This window comes from Accipiter gentilis, chromosome W, assembly GCF_929443795.1.
Source record: "Accipiter gentilis chromosome W, bAccGen1.1, whole genome shotgun sequence".
In the NCBI taxonomy this organism is placed as follows: Eukaryota; Metazoa; Chordata; class Aves; order Accipitriformes; family Accipitridae; genus Astur; species Astur gentilis.
This window is the reverse complement of record NC_064918.1, coordinates 4261981-4276164: the sequence shown is the minus strand read 5'-3', so window position 1 is coordinate 4276164 and position 14184 is coordinate 4261981. Positions and strand designations below refer to the sequence as shown.

General features: G+C 44.8%; 1 protein-coding gene across 1 annotated transcript in view; it reads left to right on the top strand.

Annotated features, from left to right (window-relative positions):
* The window catches only part of LOC126035342 (uncharacterized), a 171909-nt gene that overhangs the window by 152991 nt on the left and 4734 nt on the right, over positions 1–14184 (top strand). The window lies entirely within an intron of this gene.

The following is a 14184-nucleotide window of genomic DNA, read 5'->3' as shown; positions in this document are numbered from 1 at the left end:
CTTCTAGAAGTGGGCTGAAAGTTGTGCTTTTTATGTACGACGCTGGTTCATCCATAGATTTCATCCAATCCCAAAATTTCTACCAAGTAATAAAACAGTTGTCTTTTCTACCCTATACTAACGGATTACCAAGAACAGTTGTAAAGACTTGTTTGCATCTTCTTCAATTCAGTTAGACTAGCCCATTCTGCAGTATGTTAGGTTTTCTTAATTGTTTGTTTAAAGATGTTCAGCCAGATGCAAAAAAAACTTCCTAATTGAGAAAGAAAAACTGGGTCCTAGCTAGTAAGTAGTTAATATACACAAAATGCAAAAACCATCATCCAACTGTCTAAAATTAATCTCTATGAATGCACAACAGTTCACAAAAGTCCTTCCTCCAGTGTTTTTCTAACAATGACACAATACCATAGGCATGAATGAACTAAATGTCATTATTCATGGTAGCAAAATCTATTAGTGAATGTCCTGGTTTTGGCTGGGATAGAGTTAATTTTCTTTCTAGTAGCTGGTATAGTGCTATGTTTTGGATTCAGCATGAGAAGAATGTTGATAACACACTGATGTTTTCAGTTGCTGCTAAGTAGTGTTTATACTGTCAAGGATTTTTCAGCTTCTCATGCCCAGCCAGCAAGAAAGCTGGAGGGGTACAAGAAGTTGGGAGGGGACACAGCCAGGGAAGCTGACCCAAAGTGGCCAAAGGGATATTCCATACCATGTGACATCATGTCCAGTATATAAACTGGGGGGGGTTGACCTGGGGGGGGCAGATTGCTGCTCGGGAACTAACTGGGCATCGGTCGGTGAGTGGTGAGCAATTGCATTGTGCATCACTTTTGCGTATTCTAATTATTTTATTGTTATTATTGTCATTTTATTATTGTTATTATCATTATTAGTTTCTTCCTTTCTGTTGTATTAAACTGTTCTTATCTCAACCCATGAGTTTTACCTTTTTCCTTCCGATTTTCTCCCCCATCCCACTGGGTGGGGTGGAGTGAGTGGCTGCGTGGTGCTTAGTTGCTGGCTGGGGTTAAACCATGACAGTGAGTGGTATCTGTTCTCTGTGAAGGGATTTCATCACTGCTTACATTTAAGAATCAATGACAAATTTTATGCAGTGTTTCCTGGCTGATTGGCCAAACTACATCAAGTATAACAGACCTGGATAAGCTGTGCTTTCATCCTGTTGAGCCCAGCAGTTGTTTCAGACTAAAAATCAGCAGTTCCTTTTCCTCTACTGATCACTAGTTCCCTGTTGTAACCAGCATGACTACATGATGTATTTTTCTGACTGTACATTGGTATGGTCCAGTTGACATTTTTCTCTAATGATCACAAGTCCTTTGGAGGTTAAGAAACCAAATCTGAAATGTCAGTGTAGCTGCTGCCACCAAGGAGGTTTTTAAAGTTTACCCCCCCCCCCCCTCCTTAACAAACCTAGAGAGCCTGTGTTTAACTGCAAACCTGGCTTATGGATGAGTCACAAGCAGGACTGAGGAGTTACATCCATCTCTTTTTACAAAAAACAAAGCACTGAACAACTCCTGAAAGCTACTGGTTCATGGTATGTATGCCCAAGCTGAAAAGCCATTACCCAAAACTCCCCCCCCCCCCCCCCCCCCCCCCGCCAAAAAGGCTGCAATACTGTCAAGTGTATTCATCAGGACTTTACTGATTTATTTTTTTTTTAAAGAGTATAGAAAATTCCTGGAGAAATATTGACTGCAGCTCACAATTTGATAAACTACAGCTGTTTTCTCACAGCTGAAAACAAAATTTGGAGAAAAGTCTTAACTGTGGGCTGTGAATGCGGTCAGAATCTCACCTGGTGTTTTTTTCCTTTTGATAGCTAACTCTGTGAATCCTGTACTGGCCTAGCATAATAAAAGGAAAAAAAAAAAAGTAATGTTTTCACTACCAAACCTACCTTCTACTCCATTTCAGTGCAGACAGAAAGCTTCTCAGGACATGCACCTCTTCTCACTATCACTAATATTTATTATCATTTCTCATTTCATTCATACCTGGTTCCTACTTGCTAGGAAAAGTGAATAAAGATGATTCAATTCAGCCAATTCAACATACCCACAACAGAAATGACACTCTTTGGATTTCATGCTGACTAACAGCAAGTGGAGAAGCACAGACACCTCTTCACATATTCGGCTCAAAGCTCCAGTACCCGGCACAATGGCTGAGCTGCACAGGGTACAAAGATCCCTTCCTGACTCTCCCTCCCTGCCCAAAAAGGGGTGCTCATATAAAAAGATCAAGAGGAGCTTTGCATCCTGCTTCCTAGTAACTACAAAAGAGCTACAGAGCTCATTTCAATGATTTCTGCAGCTTAAACAAAATACACACAAGATGCTTTACCACTCACCAACAGAGCAAACTGTGGGCTAAAGCAGAAGCCAGCAATCCAAAGCACTTAACTGTCCAACTACCTGTAACCAGAGCAGCAGCTTCCAGAGACCCCCAAAAAAGAATCACCTCTGTGCTCCTAGGAATGCAGATGCAGAGGGAAGGGAAGGAAAAATGCCCATGTGGAAAGAACAAGGCAAGATGTAGCATGGGTAGCAAGGGCAGGAGAGGTTATGATGCTACTTGGAAAGGCAAGGTCTGCTTTTAAACAGGTGAAATGGTTAAATGTAATAGGAATAGCTCGGCAGTCTCTATGCTCTTCCACCTTTGACCTAAGGAGCACCACACAACCATTTTATGCAACACAAAAAAAGCCAGAGAGCTGTTTCTACAACTAACACTGTAGCCTTGATCTACATCTAACACACATCCAAGCAGCTCCAGTTGAGCAAAAACCACTTATAGGCCAGTCTGTGGCTAGACAATCCACAAGGGGAAAAACCATGGTAAATCCTCAGCACTGATTTCTCATACCGGCGTCCACAGGGCAGAGCCTGGCCAGTTACTTTACATCTCTGCTTCTTTGATAGAAGTTTATGCTTAATTGCCTGTATCCCTGCTTTTCTGTAGCCACTGTCCCTGGGGGCTCGCCTGCCTGCAGCTCTCTTATTTTGTTTTTTTATCTGCATTACTGCAGAGCCTGGCAGCTCTGTTCACAGTTTCTGCCTCCAATAGCCGACAACCTACTTTTCAGATGAGACACACAGAGACAGAGGGCAAGGCAGAAGTGAGATAACCCCAACCAGCACACCAGCAACAGTTTAATCACATCCATAGCCTGATGATTACCAAGTTATTCTTTTACAGTCTTTGCAACAAGATAAGAAAAATGTCTATATTGGGTTTCTGTGGCAAGGTTTTGGTAGCAGGGGAGCTACAGGGGTGGCTTCTGTGAGAAGATGCTAGAAGCTTCCCATATGTCCAATAGAGCCAGTGCTAGCCGGCTCCAAGATGGACCTGCTGCTGGCCAAGGCTAAGCCAGTCAGCGATGGTGATGGTGCCTCTGTGATAACATATTTAAGAAGGGGGAAAAACTGCTGCACAACAGCACCCAGAAGAGAGGAGTGAGAATATGTGAGAGAAACAATGCTGCAGACACCAAGGTCAGTGAAGAAGGAGGGGGAGGAGGTGCTCCAGGCACCAGAGCAGAGATTCCTCTGCAGCCCATGGTGAAGACCATGGTGAAGTAGGCTGTCCCCCTGCAGCCCATGGAGGACCCCATGCTGGAGCAGGTGGATGTGCCCTGAAGGAACCTGTGACCCCACGGAGAGCCTACACTGGAGCAGGTTTGCTGGCAGGACCTGTAACGCTATGGGGGACCCACGCTGGAGCAGTCTGTTCCTGAAGGACTGCAATCCATGGAAGGGACCCATGCTGGATCAGTTCGTGAACTGCAGCCCGTGGGAAGGACCCATGTTAGAGAAGTTTGTGGAGGACTGTCTCCTGTGGGTGGGACCTCACACTGGAGCAGGGGAAGAGCGTGTGGAGGAAGGAACAGCAGAGACAATACGTGATGAACTGACTGCAACCCCCATTCCTCATCCCCCTGTGCTGCTTGGGGGGAGGAGGTTTGAAAACATTCCACTGTGCTCCTCTACAGGCTCCCAGAGCTCAGACTTGCTCTGCTCTAGATTTAACCCCCTCTCTGAGCACAGCTGCACTGCTGGGGGGGTGAAGCTTCTGCTGTACGATTACTCTTGTTCCTACTTCTTAATTAGCTCTATCCCACTTCTTTAAATCAGTATGATAATTTCTCATAATTACATTTTTCTTCTCGTTAGTTGTTGCCAGCTCTCAGTTACCTTTTCTTTTAGGATTCCTTAAAAGAGAGGTCTGAAAGACTACTACATAATGCCACCAGATGCCTAGGAGCGACAACAGAAAACTATTTAAATGACTTTATCCAGGGACCTCATCAAAAACTCTTTGGTATAAGTCTGTCAGAAGACAACATTTTCCCATGTCTCACTGAAGGAAATTTGCCCACATAACATTTTATTATCAAACCCTAATTACGTGCTTTCAAAGATAAATAAAAAATTTAGATGAGGTTTATATTTTATTTGGATTATTAGACTAAAATTATTAATTAGACTTCCTGAGTACAACATAGACAACCTATTAAACATCAGCCCTTGTATATTCAAATGATGTAAAAGTAACTCCTTTCTTGTAAAACATCAAAGCAAAACAATGCAGCATACTGTGAAATAACAATGTGAATATGGCAGAATGCACCACTGTGTGACGATGTTTCTGAAGACAGTTCAGTAATGCTTTTTCTATAGGAGAATCCTTTTTGTATTTGTACACCAAGAACTTTTCCCCTTCTAAGGGCCTGGAACTGCAGGAAGTAATTGTTCCTCCTCATTTTTATACACTGTAATAGTGCTGCTAGGCTAACGTCACGGAAAACCAACAGATGGCTCTATCATTATGGGCCTTTGTATGATACATTATAACCTGGTCAGTGCTGGGGTCAGATCTGAATAAAAGCTTTTTCAATCCATCCATGGAAACAACCCTCAAGACAGGGGTTAGGCAGGTGTTGTTTAGCTAAGTGAAGGCGTGCTATTCAGTTTTGACAGTCTCCTGTTGTCATGGTTTAACCCCAGCCAGCAACTAAGCACCACACAGCCACTCACTCACTCCACCCCACCCAGTGGAATGGGGGAGAGAATCAGAAAAAATAAGTAAAACTCATGGCTTGAGATAACAACAGTTTAATAGAACAGAAAAGAAGAAACTAATAACGATAATGATAATGTCGTGGTTTAACCCCAGCCAGCAACTAAGCACCACGCAGCCGCTCACTCACTCCCCCCCATCCAATGGGATGGGGGAGAAAATTGGGGAAAAAAAAGTAAAACTCGTGGGTTGAGATAAGAACGGTTTAATAGAACAGAAAAGAAGAAACTAATAATGATAAAGATAACACTAATAAAATGACAACAGTAGTAATAAAAGGATTGGAATGTACAAATGATGTGCAGGGCAATTGCTCACCACCCGCCGACCAACACCCAGCTAGTCCCCGAGCAGCGATTCCCTGCCCCCACTTCCCAGTTCCTATACTAGATGGGATGTCCCATGGTATGGAATACACCGTTGGCCAGTTTGGGTCAGGTGCACTGGTTGTGTCCTGTGCCAACTTCTTGTGCAATGGCTGGGCATGAGAAGCTGAAAAATCCTTGACTTTAGTCTAAACACTACTGAGCAACAACTGAAAACATCAGTGTTATCAACATTCTTCACATGCTGAACTCCAAACATAGCACTGTACCAGCTACTAGGAAGACAGTTAACTCTATCCCAGCTGAAACCAGGACAGTATCCACCCCTTATTCTAGACCATTGACGTCATGCTCAGTTCCCATACCTTTAGTTACATCCTGATCAATCATCATCACCTTTCCATCCCTTTGAGACATATGAACAATGATATATATATATATATGTATACACACACAGCAATATCATTCCTTTAGTTCATGAGTTATGTTCATAAAACATTTGTTGAGTTCATTTAGTTTCCGACTCTGGGCTCCATCTGTCATACCAGTCATTCTGGGCAGGAGGGATGGTGCAAAGTCCTCTCAGTCAGTAGAGCAGAATTGGGCTTCAGTGCGGTGTAACGAGCAGATGACATTTGACGCAGCAGGAGGATGGTGTGCACCGTTGGATTGTTGCATGCTGGAGTCAGTTCTGGTTCCATCACTACTGCGCTTTGCTCAGTTTTATCACAGTTCTTTCTTGCTTGATCCAAATGATTGTTACTATAGTACTATGGATATAGCATATAACAATTATAGTAATGATAACATACAGTAGCAGGGTTATATAGCAACTAATATCATACAGTTTAATTAATTGGCTATTCCCACCTAAAATCAAATCCCCTTGAGGCACACATCGGACTTCTCCATCTTTTCGCATCAACCCACCAAGTGTACCCAGGCCCTTGAGCAAAAGCAATCCCATGAATGGGTTTACATTTGCCTGAGGCAGGAGTAACCCAAACTGTCTTCCCTAACATATTTTTCATGTGCACTACAGGGACTTTATCCCCTTCTACAGTATGTAAAAATTCTGACTGGGCAAGGCCACCCCGATTTGCAGATCCTCTGGTGTTGACTAACCAGGTGGCTTTTGCTAAATGTGTATCCCAATGTTTGAAAGTTCCACCCCCCATTGCTTTCAATGTAGCTTTTAACAGTCCATTGTATCGCTCAATTTTCCCAGAGGCTGGTGCATGATAGGGGATATGATAGACCCACTCAATGCCATGCTCTTTGGCCCAGGTGTCTATGAGGTTGTTTTGGAAATGAGTCCCGTTGTCTGACTCAATTCTTTCTGGGGTGCCATGTCACCACAAGACCTGCTTCTCAAGGGCCAGGATAGTGTTCCGGGCAGTGGCATGGGGTACAGAATATGTTTCCAGCCATCCGGTGGTTGCTTCCACCACTGTAAGCACACAGCGCTTGCCTTGGCGAGTTTGTGGGAGTGGGATATAGTCAATCTGCCAGGCTTCCCCAAATTTATATTTCAGCCATTGCCCTCCATACCACAGGGGCTTTAACTGCTTGGCCTGCTTAATTGCAGCACATGTTTCACATTCATGGATAACCTGCGCGATAGTGTCCATGGTCAGGTCCACCCCTCGATCTCGAGCCCATCTATATGTTGCATCTCTTCCCTGATGGCCTGAGGTATCATGGGCCCACAGAGCCATAAATAGCTCACCCTTATGTTGCCAGTCCAGGTCCACCTGAGACACTTCAATCTTGGCGGCCTGATCCGCCTGCTGGTTGTTTTGATGTTCTTCAGTGGCTCGACTCTTGGGTACATGAGCATCTACGTGACGTACTTTTACCACTAGCTTCTCTATCCGAACAGCGATATCTTGCCACAGTGAGGCAGACCAGATGGGTTTACCTCTGCGCTGCCAGTTGCCCTTCTTCCATTGCTGTAGCCACCCCCACAGGGCATTTGCCACCATCCATGAGTCAGTATAGAGATAGAGCACTGGCCACTTTTTCAGCAATGTCTAACGCTAGCTGGATGGCTTTCACCTCTGCAAACTGACTCGATTCACCTCCTCATTCAGCAGTTTCTGCAACTTGTCGTGTAGGACTCCATACAGCAGCCTTCCACCTTCGATGCTTTCCCACAATGCGACAGGACCCATCAGTGAACAGGGCATATTGCCTCTCATTTTCTGACAGTTTATTATACAGCAGGGCTTCTTCAGCCCGTGTCACCTCCTCCTGTGGTGACATTCCAAAATCTTTGCCTTCTGGCCAGTCTGTGATCACTTCCACAATTCCTGGGTGACTGGGGTTTCCTATGCGAGCCCGCTGTGTGATCAGTGCAATCCTCTTACTCCACGTGGTATCTGTTGCATGATGTGTAGAGGAGACCCTCCCTTTTAACATCCAGCCCAGCACTGGCAGTCGGGGTGCTAAGAAGAGCTGTGTCTCAGTACCAACCACTTCTGAGGCAGCTCAAACTCCTTCATATGCTGCCAATATCTCTTTTTTGCAGTCAGAGTATAGCGAGCCTCAGATCCTCGATATCCTCAACTCGAAAACCCCAGGGGTCGGCCTCGGGTGTCCCCAGGTGGTTTCTGCCAGGGGCTCCAGGTAGGACCATTCTCCCCAGCTGCAGTGTAGAGCACATTTTTTTACATCTTGTGCTGTCCAGACTGGCCCAAGGGCTTCTGCATGAACAATCTCCCGCTTAATTTTTTCAAAGGCTTGTCATTGCTCAGGGCTCCATTTATAATTGGTCTTCTTCCAGGTCACTTGATAGAGAGGGCTTACAATCAGACTGTAATTTGGAATATGCATTCTCCAAAACCCCACGACACCTAAGAAGGACTGTGTTTCCTTTTTATTAGTCAGTGGAGACATAGCTGCTGTTTTGTTGATCACTTCCATCTTGCCATTTTATTCCTAAAAACTGGATCTCCTGTGCAGGTCCCTTGACCTTACTTTCTTTTATGGCAAAACCGGCTTTCAAAAAGATTTCAATTATTTCCTTCCCATTCTCAAAAACTTCTTCTGCTGTGTCACCCCACATGATGATGTCATCAATATATTGCAGGTGTTCCGGAGCTTCACCTTTTTCCAGTGCAGTCTGGATTAGTCCATGGCAAATGGTGGGGCTGTGTTTCCACCCCTCGGGCAATCGATTCCAAGTGTACTGAACACCCCTCCAAATAAAGGCAAATTGTGGACGACACTCTGCTGCCAGACGGATTGAGAAAAACGCATAGCAATGTCAATTGTGGCATACCACTTGGCTGCCTTTGACTCTAGTTCGTATTGAAGTTCTAGCATATCTGGAATGGCAGCACTCAGTGGTGTCATGACTTCATTCAGACCACGATAGTCAACTCTTAGTCTCCACTCCCAATTAGACTTTCGCACTGGCCATATGGGACTATTAAAGGGTGAGCGAGTTTTGCTGATCACCCCTTGGCTTTCCAGTTGGTGAATGAACATGTGGATAGCAATCAGGGAGTCTCGGTTGTTGCAATATTGCCGCCGGTGCACCATTGTGGTAGCAATTCGCAGTTGTTGCTCTTCAACCTTGAGCAATCCCACAATTGAAGGGTCTTGAGAGAGACCAGGCAGGGTAGACAGCTGTTCAGTGCCCTCCGTCTCCAAGGCAGCTATACCGAAAGCCCACCGATACACCATTTGGTCCTTAAAATACCCCCTCCCGAGATAGTCTATGCCAAGGATGCATGGAGCCTCTGGACCAGTCACAATGGGGTGTTTCTGCCATTCATTCCCAGTTAGGCTTACTTCAGCTTCCAATACAGTTAACTCTTGAGATCCCCCTGTCACACCAGAAATACAATGCGTTCTGTCCCTTTATAACTTGATGGCATTAGAGTGCACTGTGCACCTGTGTCTACTAGAGCCTTATACTTTTGTGGGTCTGACGTGCCAGGCCATCGAATCCACACAGTCCAATAGACCCGGTTATCCCTTTCCTCCACCTGGCTGGAGGCAGGGCCCCTCTAATTCTGGTCAGAGTATCCGGTATTCACTTCTTGTAAAGCCGATTTAGAAGTCCCTTCAAGAGGATCAGAAGTAAGATCAGCCCTACTCTTTTTGGAAACTGGAGTGGCATTTTTCCTGGTAGAATCCCCTTTTGTGGTGTTTTTTCCTCGTAACTCATGTACCCATGCATTTAGGACCAAGGTAGGTTTTCCATCCCGTTTTCTCATGTCCTCTTCGTGGTCACATAGGTAAAACCACAGGGGATCTCGTGGAGTGTACCTTCTATATTCTCTCTCTTGGGCAGAGGAACGCTCACTCCTAATAGCTGAGACATTGGTTCTTACAAGTGTGGAGTAGGACATATCCTCTTTGAATTGCTGGAAATCCTTGGACAGCTTCTCCACAGCCAAAATGCAGGCTTGTAGGGAGGAGAAGAGGTTTTCTTTGTATTGCTGGAGTTGGCGATCCACTTCATCCACCATAGGTGCCTCTTAATCTTTCCAGGTCATTATCGCCAGTGAGTTGACATAGGACAATGGTGCTCTCCATACAAACTTCTACCACATGGGTTGTGTGCATGGGACTTTGTCTGGATCTCTGGGTAATTATGCGTTGTCCGTGTCATAATGAATCTTCTCTAGCACAGCTAATTCTCTCAGATATTGGATACCTCTCTCCATGGTGGTCCAGTTGCCTGGTTGACATGTCTTACTTAAAGGGGTACTTTTCCTTCACACTTGACAGGAGTTGCCTCCAGAGGCTGAGGGCTTGTGTCCCTTTTCCAATTGCCTTGTCAATGCCACCTTCCCTGGCAAGTGATCCCAGCTGCTTAGCTTCCCTACCTTCTAATTCCCCATGTCCCAGCATCCGAGCAGACAGGTGATAACGTGCTCACCTGGATGACGGCTGAAATCTTTTCGCATATCCCACAGCACACTCAGTGTAGGGATTGGTTTATTACCTCTGGTTCTGCCTCTTCCTCCTGTTCCCATGATGACCCTGGTTCATCTTCATCCCTCACTAAACGATCTGATTTTTTTGTATATTTCTTTTTCTGTATGGGGAGGAATGATACTGGCACAGATTAGTTCTATGTTTCAGCTGCAGTGCCTGTGTCTGGGGTTTGTGTAGCCACAGTGACTGTTGCTGGGGTTGGAGTGGCGCCAGTGCCTGTCGTTTTGTTGTTAGATCCAGAGACCTTCTCTTCCCCTTAAGGGTCCTGAATGGTGTTGAACAGGGCTCGATAGGCATGGGCCAGGACCCAGCACATTGCAGTGATTTGTGTCTCTCTGGAATTGTCAGGTTGATGGCATAATTTTTCCAAATATTTTACTAGTTCTTCTGGATCCTGCACTTGTTCAAGGGTAAAGTTCCAAAACATTGGAGGTGCCCACTTTTCTAGGTACTTGCCCATACTACCCCACACTCCCTGCCACTCATCATTATCCAGCCTTGGGGCAGATCTCTGGGTGATCTTCTTAAATAGTTGTTTAACCTTAAACAAGAGCTGAACCACATTCAGGAACATGCTAGTTCCTAGCAAGAGGACCATGCTGGTTTCAACATCCCAAGGGTATTCAAATTTTTCAAAATTCTCAAACACCACTGTAACTAGACTGGGGGAGAAGGGAAAGGGGAAGAAAGGTGTCTCGCCCATAGATTGGCTCTCAGAAGAGAAAAGGTAAAAGGTGTAAATATTAATACTTTCCCACAGATGGCTCCCAAAGTATAGAGGTGACAACAATGCTGAGTGCAAATACTGCATTAGTCCCACGACTGATAATTTTATCATACCATAAGCCAGTGTTACACAATACATCAAAGTGAAAGCCTTAATCCACCTCCCATGGATGATAAGCAGCAGAAGAGGAACTACATACAGCAAATGAGGTGATACATAACAGAACTCTTAAAATGAGTGCCACAACTCTAAGAGCCAATAATCTACATTGTGACCAGTGACTATTAAACTAATATAATGAATGCTTGTAATAAATTTGTTTTAACAAGCTCTGGTCAGGTTTGTCGTTATCCCAACCCTTCGTGCCCCAGGTTGGGTGCCAAAATGGACTGTCGTGGTTTAACCCCAGCCAGCAAGTAAGCACCACGCAGCCGCTCACTCACTCCCCCCACACCTAGTGGGATGGGGCAGAGAATCAGAAGGAAAAAGGTAAAACTCATGGGTTGAGATAAGAACAGCTTAACAGAACAGAAAAGAGGAAACTAATTATGATAATAATAATAATAAAATGGCAAGAATTATAATAAAAGGATTGGAATATACAAAACAAGTAATGCACAATGCAATTGCTCACCACTCGCCAACCGATGCCCAGTTAGTTCCTGAGCAGCAATCTCTCCCAGGCCAACTCCCCCTAGTTTATATACTAGGCATGACATCACATGGTATGGAATACCCCTCTGGCCAGTTTGGGTCAGCTTCCCTGGCTGTGTCCCCTCCCAACTTCTTGTGGCCCTCCAGCCTTCTTGCTGGCTGGGCATGAGAAGCTGAAAAATCCTTGACTTAGTGGAAACACTACTTATCAACAACTGAAAACATCAGTGTGTTATCATTCTGTACAACCACAAGAGATTAACTCTTCCGTCCAAGGGCATTTCACCAGCCAGGCAAAATAAACCTGCCTTTATTGGTCATAGTTCCAAAAGTGTCAATATGCTACCTGAATAATTGCATGCTTAAAATATTTGTGCAAATGCACTATGCTAGCTTAACCCAAGGAGGCTTTCACATATGCAGACTTTCCCTGACAAACCCCTACCCAGCAGGAATACCACCAGGTCACCAGTCATGCGCTTTTGACTGCTTCATCCACCGACAGAAAACCAAAGCGTTGGCCTCCTACTCAGCAGCTGTATAACACACACCTTCAGCCCTGTGAAATGATTCAGTAATCCCACTTTAATCACATCAGATCTAACAAGGCGGGCTCAGGCCAGCTGACATGGTGGTCACAGCGCTCCACACTGGCTATAGGTAAAGAGGTGAGGGTAGTGCCAAGGCACTGAAGGGAGCGCTGGTTATGGTACCTGCAGTGTGGTGCCCAAGACTGGCCTCTGCAGCCACTCTCCATCCGCCTGGATGACTGTAGGCCCCACTGAACACAAGGAGCTGACCAGAGGCAAGAAGGTCTTTGCACAAAAAGAAAGAGGAGACTCTGCAAGCCCGAGCACCTTGGAGATCACCTCTGGCACACTGTAAAATGCCACAAAACAAACAGAAGAAAAAATCCTAACAATAAGATCACTGCTTAAAAAAGCCTACTCAGACACCACACTCAATGCAGGTTCACACAAGCAGAAGGCATTTGGGATAAGTTAGAAGCATGACTGTTGATGTTGGGAAGGGTTGCTCATGGGCAATGCACCAAGGCAAAGTCTATACCTCCATACCTGCAGTTACTGCAGAGGACCGCAGCCATATGCAGATTTTGATGTACCTGGGATACCCTAAGCTAAGACAGGAGAATTAATTGTTTAAAATTATAACCAGATGATCTCTCAAAACCTGCACACATTTTTTCCCTTTAAAATTGTCTTAGGGTCATATAAGGGGAAGTGGTTACCATAAGAGGTTACCACTGCCTATCCCACGCTGAGGAAGAGGATAAGATCCCTACTCTTTTCAATAGTAAATTAACTATGCCATTTGCTCATGCATCTTTTCCCATTTATTAAGCAAATCAAAGATGCTCATTCATAACCAAACCTATGTAAAAATAATTCTTCTGATATCATTACTGATGTTAGGGTGTGGAAATAGGGACAGGAATACAGTGCAGGGGATCTGTGTGATAGGAGGTAGAAGGAAAGGCTACTGATGGGAGACTCAGACTTAAATATATTTTGCTACCCACAGAAAAAGCCAAAAATAAGCCAGTTTATAAGCTTTGATGCGGGTTGCTTTGGCAGAATGACAGCATATGGGGGATTTGTGATTTGGTTTTTTGAGATTTGTCTGATCTTACTGATTTGACTTCTTTTTAACAAAGCATGAGCCTGTAGACTCATTTTTAGGAGAGGGGAGGGCAAATTCCCCATTAGCTTTTAACAAATTTTATATATGTGGTGAGAGTCCCCATTAGTTGGGAGGGAAGGAAATGCAGAGACTCAAAGTAAGATCAGTCCCAAACCCTGAAATTACACCGAAGCCCCTTTGCTGGCCATCAGCCATGTGGAGTCATGTCACTGCACTTCACAGGGGCTCCCATGCAGCAGACACTAGCCCTGCAATTAAGTCAAAATCAAGCACTGTATAGGGGAAAAGCCAAATGCTTATGCGTTTTCAGCAATGCAGAAGTATCCAAAAACCTCTCTGCTTGTGGGGCCACCGCTCAGGCCCACCCATGAGGGCTGGTCACCGCCCACGTTTGGCCTCAAAAGCCAATGAAGCATCAAGTGGTTTTAATCTAGGACAGCCCAATAACAGGCTTGAAACTGCTAAATGAGTAACTAAATTGTGGATAGTAAATTCAAGAGGTTCCCGAGTTAGGGAAGGAAATATTGGGCTGTGTCAATTATTCCATCCCCAAAAGGAGCAGAGGAGAAGACCTGGTGCATTTCACAACACTTGCCATAACCTTTGCCACTGCCGTCTGACTGGTGAGAATCAGTGCCCTCCATCAGTTGTGTAATAAGCTCTGCATAACCAATTTGTTAATCAAACATGTTGGTTGTTAAAATATATTGATCTCTACAACTTAGTAACTAAGCTGCTTTTAACTGCAAT